Source organism: Silurus aristotelis (assembly GCF_946808225.1).
Source record: "Silurus aristotelis genome assembly, chromosome: 7".
Lineage (NCBI taxonomy): Eukaryota > Metazoa > Chordata > Actinopteri > Siluriformes > Siluridae > Silurus > Silurus aristotelis.
Window position 1 is genome coordinate 4,272,534 of NC_139580.1, and position 12,184 is coordinate 4,284,717.

Here is a 12,184-nt window from a genome sequence, read left to right on the forward strand (position 1 = left end):
GTTCATCAGCTGCTCAAAATACTCCCTCCACCTTCTCAACACACTCTCCTCACTAGTCAACACATTTCCATCTCCATCCTTTATTGCTCTAACTTGCAACACGTCCTTCCCAGTTTTCGCCACATCCCTCTTTACCTGCTGCTGCATCTCCTTGTACTCCTCCCTACTTTTTTCATCACCCTGTCGATCCCACTTCTGTTTTGTTAACCTCTTTCCCCTTATGCTCTCCTGCACTTCCTCATTCCACCACCACGTCTCTTTGTCTCCCTTTCTATTTCCAGATTTCACACCAAGTACTTTTCTAGCTGCCTCCCTCATCACTCCTGCAGTAGTTTCCCAATCATCCAACACCTCTTCACCACCACCGAGCCTCTGTCCGACCTCTTCCCTGAACCTCACACTACACTCTTCCTCCTTCAGCTTCCACCATCTTATTCTTCTGTCAGTCCTCACTCTCCTCTTCTTCTTCACCTCCAAAACCATCCTACAGACCACCATCCGATGCTGTCTAGCTACACTGTCCCCCGCCAACACCTTACAGTCTCCAATCTCCTACATTGAACATAGTCCACCTGTGTGCACCTTCCTCCACTGTTATACGTCACCCTATGATCCTCCTTCTTCTTAAAATAAGTGTTCACCACTGCCATTTCCATCCTTTTCGCAAAATCTACCACCATCTGCCCTTCCACATTCCTCTCCTTTAGGCCATACCTACCCATAACCTTCTCATCACCTTTGTTCCCTTCACCTACATACCCATTAAAGTCTGCCCCAATCACCAATCGTTCATTTCTAGGTACACCATCTACCACTTCATCTAATTCACTCCAGAAATTTTCCTTCTCCTCCATCTCACAGCCGACTTGTGGAGCATAGGCACTGATGACATTTATCATCATTCCTTCAACTTCGGCTTCACGTTCATCACCCTATCAGAAACTCTCTTCACCTCCACTACACTCTTACTGTACTCTTCCATCAGAATCACCCCTACACCGTTTCTCTTTCCATCCACACCATAATAGAACAGTTTAAACCCATCTCCAATGTTTCTGGCCTTACTCCCTTTCCACTTGGTCTCCTGAACACACAACATATCTACCTTTCTCCTCTCCATCATATCAGTTATCTCTCTCCGTTTACCAGTCATAGTACCAAAATCTAAAGTACCAACCCGAACCTCCAGTCTCCTACACTGCTCCTTTCCCTGCCGTCTCTGTAGACGTCTTCCTCCTCTCCTTTTCCTCCTTCGGCCAACAGTAGCTCAATATCCACCGGTACCCTGTCGTCTAACGATACCTGTGGCGGTCGTTGTTAACCCAGGCCTCGACCGATCGGGTATGAATTTCTTAATCGTGACCCGCATATTCGATTTGGCACGTTTTACGCTGGATGCCCTTCCTAACGCAACCCTCCCCATTTATTTGGGCTTGGGACCGGCACTAAGAGTGCACTGGCTTGTGCCTCCCCAATGGCTGGGTTAATTGGCAATAATTTATATATCATCTCATCTCACCTACATCAATACCGGATTTTTTCTAACACCCTTGTGGCTGAATGAATCTCCACAAATCTTCACAAACACACTCCAAAATCTAATGGGATCCTAAATCTAATCTTCCCAAAAGAGTGGCGGTTATATTAACAGCACCTGGGGACTAAATGCAGAATGGGACGTTCAAAAGGCACACACAAATCTTATGGTCAGGTGTCCACAACAGTTTTGTTTATATAATGTAAAAGTAGATAAAAGTACTTGCTGCATTATGCCTGGGAAATTCTCAACCTAAACATAACCACTGAAATGCAATAATGAGGCACAAAAACTCCACAGCTAACCACAGACATGTTTTTAATGCCCCTCTTCCACCCCATGACCTACTGTATATACGTAGCAGGTGTGTGTATGGAGACTTTAACACACATGAATGCAGCTGCCTAACCATGCGTTAAAAAAGCGCCTAACGGCTTTTAAATTGCACAGAGGGGGAAAAAATACAGTCTACATATAGTTATTGTATTATTATTGATGTTTGTTATTAGCTATAGAACAGAGGTTCATTTTTCAAAACTGCAGCATGGGTTATTTAAAAATCACATTGACATTAAAAGTAAATTTTTTTGGAAAAAAGGGAGCAACTTATTTATCTATAATAAGCGACTTAAAAGTTTCCTGTTATCTGTTCAGGGCTGAGCTTCTTTGCAGCTTTTCTGTAACATGACAAGCAATTTTTTTGTCATATTAACGTCATGGAACAAGGAACAGGTTTATAACTTATAATGGAACAAGTGCTGTACAACATTTCGTTTGTAAAGAATTAAATAAAAAACTCGCAATGGAGGTATAAAAGGAATGAAGCAATTTTGGACAACCAGTTATGAAAAAGCAATCGATTTAGCTTTGCATAAGATTACATCTCAGCACCGTGTTAAAAAATCGTTTCAAACAATGATTCAGCTAATATGCAAATTAGTCGGTGATGTCATCATGTTCCCCCCAAACGGATTCATTCATTTGATATGTCTGTATTCATTGTACTTTCGTTTGACAATGCTAGCTAAAATTTAGATCAGCCATGCAGGCTCTGGTCCTGGGACAGGTGGTGCGTGCTCTCCTGAGGAAACGGGCCATCGAGGTGGTTCCCTCCTCCTTGTTCAGAGAGTCAGGCTGCTACGACTCGGCCGGGTTACGGGCACAGTCTTCCGCCCGGTTTGTAGTCATCCTCACTGCAGTCAGGAGGGTAGGAGCAGGCCAGCCAGTCACTGTGAGGCAGTTCCAGAGGCTGCTGGGTCTCATGTCGGCAGCGTCCAGTGTTTTTCCACTCTGCCTTCTCCGCATGTGGCCCCTCCAGTGGTGGCTCCGGGGCAGGAGGGTTCTCCCCCTGAGGGAGTCTGTATCGTACCATCAAGGTCTCACGGTGTGCCCTTTGAGCCTTGGTTGCATGGTAGGACCCTACGTTCTGTCCCGAGGCCCCGTTTTAGGGACTCCTTGTCGTCGCGTAATGCTAACGACGGACGCTTCCCTCACTGGGTGGGGGGGGTGGTCATGAGTGGCCACTCCGCCTGGGGTCTGTGGAGCGGCCCACGTCTCTTGTGGCACGTAGGTTGCCGGGAGATGCTGGCAGTGTTGTTGGGGTTACAACACTTCCTCCCAGTCCTTAGAGATCACTATGTGTTGGTCCGCGCGGACAATACTGCGGTGGTCTCGTACATCTACCACCAGGGGGGCCTCCGGTCTCGCCCCTGCAAACAGCTGGCGCAGGGGGTCCTCTTGTGGTCTGATGTCTGAGCAGACGGTCTTGGCGAGGCTACGCCTGTACGCCTTTCCCCCCCAGTTGCGCTGCTCTCGGGAGTTCTGGTATGAGTTCGCCGGGAGGAAGTCTTCTCCTCCTGGTGGCACCTCGATGGTGAGAGGAACCCTGGTTCACCCCCGCCCGGGGTTGTGGAGGCTGTGGCCCCTAAGGGGGCACAGTTCATAGCGGCTGTTCTCTCTATCGAGGTAGTAGAGGCCCTTCTCCACTCCAGAGCTCCCTCCACGAGGAGGTCGTACGCCGCACGATGGCGACTGTTCGCGTCACGGTGTGAGCACCATGACTTGGACCCAGTTAACTGCCCGGTCGGTTCAGTTCTGGTGTTTTTGCAGGTACAGTTTGCTGCAGGGTTAACCCCTTCGACCCTGAGGGTTTCCGTGTTCACTGGGTAGGTCCCATTGGTGACGCGTTTCCTCCGCAGCGCCCGGAGGCTGTGGCCCTGGAGTTGCCCCCTGGCATGGCCAGGGTGTTACTTACATGCTGGGTGCTCCCACACGATGTGTCGTGTTACAGGCATTCTGCCCTCCTCTGTTTATAGCCCCCGGCCAGGGGTTACGAGACCCGGCTGTGTCCAGTGCAAGCACTGGGTGCTTATCTCCACAGGACGAGTCCTTGGAGGTGGTGGGTGCTGTTGTTTGGCTGCAAATCCTGGTCCCCGCTCCGATCACGGTCAGGGCTCGCTCCGCCGGAGTGTGGCGGCCTCTGCGGCCGGATCCACTGGAGTGTCACTCCAGGATGTCTGTGACGCTGCGGGTTGGTCCACCCCGCTGTCCTTTGTCTGGTTTTATGGCCTTGACCTCAGAGCCACCCCGGGCTCCTCTGTTCTGCGTGCTGGTGCCGAGGCCCTCACTCTTTCGGCAGGGTCTGGTCAGTGTGGCGTGATTGGACACTCGTTCCCATAGCGTTTCGAGCTCGAGTTCCTGAAGGGGAACGTCTCTAGGTTACGACCGTAACCATAGTTCCCCAAGGGAACGAGACGCTGCGTCTCCGTGCCACACTCCCTGCATCCCTGCGGCGCTTACCTTCTCTCTTTGCAGAAGCTAATGTCGCTACCACCGCAAAGCCATCTTGTAGCTTCCTGGTTTACGCGACGTCGCCTGTCTATGACGTCACGGCTTGCCTATTGGCTAGATTTCACACGTGGTTCAGAGCGTGGTCACGCAGGGGCGTTCCCATAGCGTTTCGACGCAGCGTCTCGTTCCCTCGGGAAACTATGGTTACGGTCGTAACCTAGAGACGTTTGGGGTTAATGTGGATGAGACAGAGGGAGTCAGTGATGAGAACATGACTAAGATCAGAGACATTCATGATCATCATCATCTTTTCTCTGCTTGTGTTCTATATTCGGATCTTCAGAATGGATACATTCATTAGGTAACAACATTTTTAATTATATATATATTTGGCTGTCAAAATTTCAATTATTTTAAACAGCACTAAATGTTATTAACACGCTATCAATTCAGCGCGCATTTCTGTTTCTACCATTTTTATATAAAAAAAATTTTTTTAATACATAAATAAATAAATATCAAAAAGGCGAAAAAAAAAAAACACCAGCAAAACATACACTTATTCACGACGTCCTTTCTTTACTTAGATATACAATAAATAAATAAACTTTACCGAAAAATAATTTTAATCAGTAAACCTTTGCTTTATTTTTGCACAAAGTCTCAAATCAAACACCAAATCAGCCATGTTTTACACAATTAATCCTCTAGGTGGCGTTTTGTGGGTTTTTCCCTCATAATGGTGACACGAACATAAATGACTGTCTTTATTGATCGTACAGATAAAAACAATACATCATTCAAACCTGTAAAATGTCTATGATTTTATATATATATATATATATATATATATATATATATATATATATATATATATATATATATATATATATGCGCTTCTTGACTGGAAGAGGTACAGTTTCTCCGGTATCACCTCATTAACTGTCCGTGTAAAAACATAGCAAAGGCTTCTGCACTATTTGCACAATTGCTACTTTTTGCACTTCTGGTGGATGCCAAACTGCATTTCGTTGCTGTGAACCTGTATTGCGCAATAACAAAGATCTATCTATCTTTGTCCAAGAGGTCACAAAATACCCCAAAAGAGAGATAAATCTTTATATATCTTTATATAAAACAACATCCAAAGAACTGCAGGCCTCACTTGCCTCAGTTAAGGTCAGTGTTCATGACTCCACCATAAGAAAGAGGCCGGGCAAAAATGATCGCATGGCAGAGTTCCAAGACCAAAACCGCTGCTGAGCAAAAAGGACATGAAGGCTCGTCTCAGTTTTGCCAAAAAACATCCTGATTATCCCCAAGACTTTGGGGAAAATACTCTGTAGACTGACGAGACAAAAGTTAAACTTTTTGAAAGGTGTTTTTCCCATTATGTCTGGCGTAAAAGTAACAGCATTTCAGAAAAAGAACATCATACCGACAGTAAAATATGGTGGTGGAAGTGTGATGGTCTGGGGCTGTTGTGCTGCTTCAGGACCTGGAAGACTTGCTGTGATAAATGGAACCATAAATTCTGCTGTTTACCAAAATATCCGGCCATCTGTTCGTGACCTCAAGCTGAAGCAAACTTGGGTTTTGAGATGCTGTGGCATGACCTTAGAAAAGGTGGTTCATGCTCAAAAACCCTCCAATGTGGCTGAATTACAACAATTCTGCATAGATGAGTGGACCAAAATTCCTCCAGAGCGCTGTAACAGAGTCAGTGGGAATTATTGCAAACGCTTGATTGCAGTTGTTGCTGTGTGGCCCAAGCAGTTATTATGTTTAGGGGCAAACACTTTCCCACAGGGCCATGTAGTTTTGCATTTTGTTTTCCCTCAATAATAAAAACCTTCATTTAAAAACTGCATTTTGTGTTCACTTGTGTTATCTTTTATTAATATTTAAATTGGTTTGATGATCTGAAACATTAAAGTGTGACAAACATGCAAAAAAATAAGAAATCAGGACACTTTTTCACACCACTATATGTGTGTGTGTGTGTGTGTGTGTGTGTGTGTATGTGTGTGTGTGTGTGTATGTATATATATATATATATATATATATATATATATATATATATATATATATATATATATATATACATACACACACACACACACACACACACCGGCCACTTTATTAGGTACACCTTACTAGTACCGGGTTAGACCCCCTTTTGCCTTCAGAACTGCCTTAATCCTTCGTGGCATAGATTAAACAAGGTACTGGAAACATTCCTCAGAGATTTTGGTCCATATTGACATGATAGCATCACGCAGTTGCTGCAGATTTGTCGGCTGCACATCCATGATGCGAATCTCCCGTTCCACCACATCCCAAAGGTGCTCTATTGGATTGAGATCTGGTGACTGTGGAGGCCATTTGAGTACAGTGAACTTATTGTCATGTTCAAGAAACCATTCTGAGATGATTCGCGCTTTATGACATGGTGCATTATCCTGCGGGAAGTAGCCATCAGAAGATGGGTACACTGTGGTCATAAAGGGATGGACATGGTCAGCAACAATACTCAGGTAGGCTGTGGCGTTGACACGATGCTCAATTGGTACTATTGGGCCCAAAGTGTGCCAAGAAAATATCCCCCACACCATTACAACACCACCACCAGCCTGAACCGTTGATACAAGGGAGGATGGATCCATGCTTTCATGTTGTTGACGCCAAATTCTGACCCTACCATCCGAATGTCGCAGCAGAAATCGAGACTCATCAGACCAGGCAACGTTTTTCAAATCTTTTATTGTCAAATTTTGGTGAGCCTGTGCGAATTGTAGCCTCAGTTTCCTGTTCTTAGCCGTCAGGAGTGGCACCCGGTGTGGTCTTCTGCTGCTGTAGCCCATTCCGCCCGCAGAAGAACTCGTGGAAGTGGCGGAAAAATCAAGCCTTACAGATTCTACAGGTGTAGGATACTTTTCAGAGCTGTGTGAGTGAAAAAACTCATGAATTTAATGTTGACACTGGTTAGCTTTTTGTAAAAACGAACTACACCCCGCACGTTTTTTGTGTGATTTTGTGAGCGATCTTTGTGTTTGCAATGTTGAAGAATATAATAAAGGTTTGTTTTGAGAATCGACGGTGGTTTGTATTGTATACTGGTAAATTTCTGCTGTTAGTTGGTGTACATATGCCTTTTGGTGTAAACAAATATGTATGTACATTTTTATAGCATACCTTCATCGCAACGCTGTTGTGTAAAAAAACCTCCAAAAACATGTGCATGTACATTCTCATTTATTAACGCACATCATGTACGTAAAGAAATTTCAAGCACGTTAATATATTGCCGCCTATATATATATTAGAAAATTCTGTAGCTTGTGGCTGGTCCATTTTTACGTGGAGTGAAAAGACAACAAATGATCTATAATCTTGCACTTGTCTACGATGTTAAAGCAGTTTCATTTTCACAAGACTATGTTATATGACATGAGTTGCGCGAAATAAATGCAAGCTAAAACATACAGAAAACACAGATATATGGAACATGTTTGAGCAGAGAGTCAGGCTATTCCTTTCCGTGCACAAAATTAGAAATTAGTTCTAAAATATATACAGAATTACATACACTGTTGGACCAGGTTCAGGGTACCTTTGTATACAGATTGTACTAATGTCAGTGTCAGGCCATGCATTTTACACCTAGGCCTTTAGTGGTGTGAATCAATCCACCCCTAAGTATCATCATTATTATGCCATGGGTATAGAAACAATCACTTCTAGAGAAATGCAGTATAACAGAGCACTGCATCACAGACAGGAATCTCATACAGTGAAAATAAAATTACTAAAGCAAGAAACCAAAATGAACACAATTGAACAATTGAAGTCTTCTTTCACTGTAGCCACAAGTGCACATTTACATTTACATTTACGGCATTTAGCAGACGCCCTTATCCAGAGCGACGTACAAAAGTGCTTGAGTCTCTAGCAATGAATAATCTACATTGGTACGCAAGATTACAAACTTAATATAATTATCACTCTTGAATTCTACAAAGCAAACTTGGAAAGTGCTTATTTAAGTGTTTTAGGAAGAGGTAGGTCTTCAACCGTCGCTTGAAAATAGCCAGGGACTCCGCTGTACAGACAGCTAGGGGAAGTTCGTTCCACCACCTCGGTGCCAAAACAGAGAAGAGCCTTGAAGTATACTTACCTCTCATTCTGAGAAAAGGTGGTAGCAGTCGAGCAGTGCTGGAGGATCTTAGACAGCGTGGTGCAGTGTGAGATGTGATAAAGTCTCTGAGGTAAGATGGTGATGGTCCATTTTTGGCCTTGTAGGCAAGCATCAGTGTTTTGAATCTGATATGTGCAGCTACTGGAAGCCAGTGAAGGGAGCGCAGCAGCGTAGTGGTGTGGGGAAACCTTGGGCAAATTGAACACAAGTCGTGCAGCTGCGTTTTGGATAATTTGCTGTGGATGAATAGCATTCGGGGAAAGACCTGTCAGCAGAGATTTTCAGTAGTCGAGTCTTGGAATGACAAGAGACTAAACAAGCACCTGGGCAGCCTGTGTGGACAGACATTGTCGAATCCTTTGGATGTGGTAGAGAAGAAATCAACAGGAATGAGCCACATTAGCAACATGTGGGGAGAAGGACAGTTCATTGTCCATAGTTACCCCAAGGTTACGAGAAGTGGCTGAAAGGGGAGAGCAGAAAATCATGAAGAGTTATTCCTAGATCTTGACCTGGAGATGAATCACCAGGGATTACCAGCAGTTCTGTTTTGCTGGGGTTAAGTTTTAGTTAATGAGCACACATCCATGAAAATATGTCTGTCAAGCATGCTGAGATCAGAGCAGAAGCAGTGGTATCTGATGGAGGGAAAGAAAATATTAGTTGAGTCTCATCTGCATAGCAGTGGTAAGAAAACCCATGTGAGGAAATGACTTCACCAATGGAGTGGGTATAGAGGGAGAAAAGAGGGGGACCAAGTACCGAGCATTGTGGGACACCGGTGTTGAGTCTGCACATCTGCAGATCAAGTCAATTCAAGTCAAGTTTATTTGTATAGCGCTTTTCACAACAGACATTGTCTCAAAGCAGCTTTACACAAATCAACAGTGAAGGTGAATGGTGTGTGTTTGTCTCTGATGAGCAAGCCGTGGCAAAGAAAAACTCCCTTAGATGTTATGAGGAAACCTTGAGAGGAACCGGACTCAAAAGGGGAACCCATTCTCATTTGGGTGATATCAAGAGTTTGATCATAAATCTTTCAACAATACAGAACACTGGAGAGTGAGAACTAACATGATTACTGGAGTATAAGATTGTAAGTGATGTTCTTTCTGCAGTCTTATACAGTCTATATGTTAGTAGCTCCTAGTTTTATAAGCTCAGCATTTGTGATCATCACAGATCCAGCATCAGCTTCTCCATGCCAGAGCCTTTAAACACTCCAGGAGGTCCAATGTCAAACTCCACACATGTAGCGGGATCCAAATGGCACTGGTACGTCTCTAGATGGTTCGGGATGTTTGCGAGTTCGGCATCTACTTCTTCAAAGGTGCGTAATCATCACGAGGTGGGAGGTGACTGGAGCTGGCCAAACCTCAGGGTGTCTCGGGATTGGGAGAGAAAGAGAAGCAGTGGAGAGGAATTGGCGTAGCTGCTGTTCATGATATTAACAGCACAGGTTGATAATGTGCATGTGATCAGATGTTCTGGAGCACAAAGTTATGATATGTGATGTGTGTTATGTGTAGGCTTTGCTAAAAAGATATGTTTTTAATCTACACTTAAACTGGGTGAGTGTGTCTGAGCCCCGAACACTGTCAGGAAGACTATTCCAGAGTTTAGGAGCTAAATGTGAAAATGCTCTACCACCTTTAGTGGACTTTGCTATTCTAGGAACTACTAGAAGCCCAGAGTTTTGAGATCTCAGGGAGAGTGGCGGATTGTAGCGTGTTAAAAGACTGGATAGATACATAGGAGCCAAACCATTTAGTGCTTTATAAGTGAGAAGTAATAGTTTGTAGTCTATTCGAAACTTAACCGGAAGCCAATGTAGGGACGATAGGATTGGGGTTATGTGATCATATTTTCTTGACCTTGTGAGAACTCTGGCTGCTGCATTCTGGACTAACTGAAGCTTGTTTATTAATGATGCAGGACATCCACCTAGTAACGCATTACAGTAGTCTATTCTGGAGGTCATAAACGCATGGACGAGCTTCTCTGCATCGGATATAGACAACATGTTTCTTAACTTAGAAATATTCTTATACTTAGAAATAAGGCTGTTTTTGTAACTTGGTTGATATGATATTTAAAAGACAAGTTGCTGTCTAAAATAACTCCCAGGTCTTTTACCGTTGAACTAGTGGTTACAGAACATCCGTCTAAATGCAGGTTGAGATGCTGGAGCTTCGGTATACTAGTTTTTGGGCCGATGAGCAAAATCTCAGTCTTATCAGAATTTAAAAGTAGAAAGTTATGGGTCATCCAATCTCTTATTTCCTTAACACACTCAGTTATCCGAGTTAATTGAGCTGTATCGCCTGGTTTAGATGAGATACAGTATATAGCTGAGTATCATCAGCATAACAATGGAAGCTAATTCCATGCCTTCTAATAATATTTCCTAACGGAAGCATGTATATTGTGAAGAGCAGGGGTCCTAGAACTGAACCTTGCGGCACGCCATAATTTACTTGCATTAGCCTGGATAGCTCTCCATTTAAATCTACGAAATGGTAACGAAGACAGCCAGGCAGCGAAGCAACCAAACAGCTAGACAGCCAAGCAAAGCAACCAAAAAGGTAGCCCTGCAAGAAAACAGCCCTGGTAAGACAGCAGCCCGGTAAGACACCCGAAGAAGACAGCCCGGGTAAGACAGCCCTGGTAAGACAGCCCACTACAATGGCTCTCAGTTCCTCACTTTCTAATTACAGAGAAATAAGCACAAAATTAGCATTTTTTGACATCAAATATTAATACCCGACAGTTAACCAACTTACCGGTTCAACCAGGTCACGATGTGCCGCAAAACTCTAAACGAGGAAGTGGGATGATTTTAACCTGATAATGGCTGGATTCCTCTAACCACACTAAAGGAAGAAACCAAACCACCCTTAAAACCCATTTCACACAATCAGGCTACCAAACAGGCATGACAACTAAGTCCTTACGACACAAACCTCTCCCAGCTGCGCCAGGTATCCAGTGACGTCACCAGTGTTCAGGAAACCGCACTCCCACTAGACACGGACTGCTCCATTTATAGACCCACTAATTTGATAAGCGAAACCTGGCCATCATTACAATTGCTCCGCCCAACCATTTGACTGTTCCCACTACCACATGTAGAAGGAGGATTAGATAAATAAGCAGGCAGGACACGAGCTGTAGCTTAACATCTCCATGCTTCTTTTTACTTAACTCACATTAGCACACCGTCTTTTTCTACCACAACACTTTACATCTATTAACATGCATATACCACCTAGTGAACATAAATGGTAATAGCAATTCAATTGTAAGAGAACGCAACATCCCCTTTTTCAAAAGAAATAGTTTTTTGCATAGTAAAACAGAAATGAAGATAAGTCAGGAACAAGCAGGTATTATTAACTCAATATTATCAAGAAAATTACTCATAATCTTCTTCTTCTTCTCCTTTCGGCTGCTCCCATTAGGGGTCGCCACAGCGGATCATCCGTCTCCATACCACCCTGTCCTCTACATCTGCCTCTTTCACACCAACTACCTGCATGTCTTTCCTCACCACATCCATGAACCTCCTCCTTGGCCTTCCTTTTTTCCTCCTACCTGGTGGCTCCATCCTCAGCATTCTTCTACCAATATAATTCATGTCCCTCCTCTGCACATGTCCA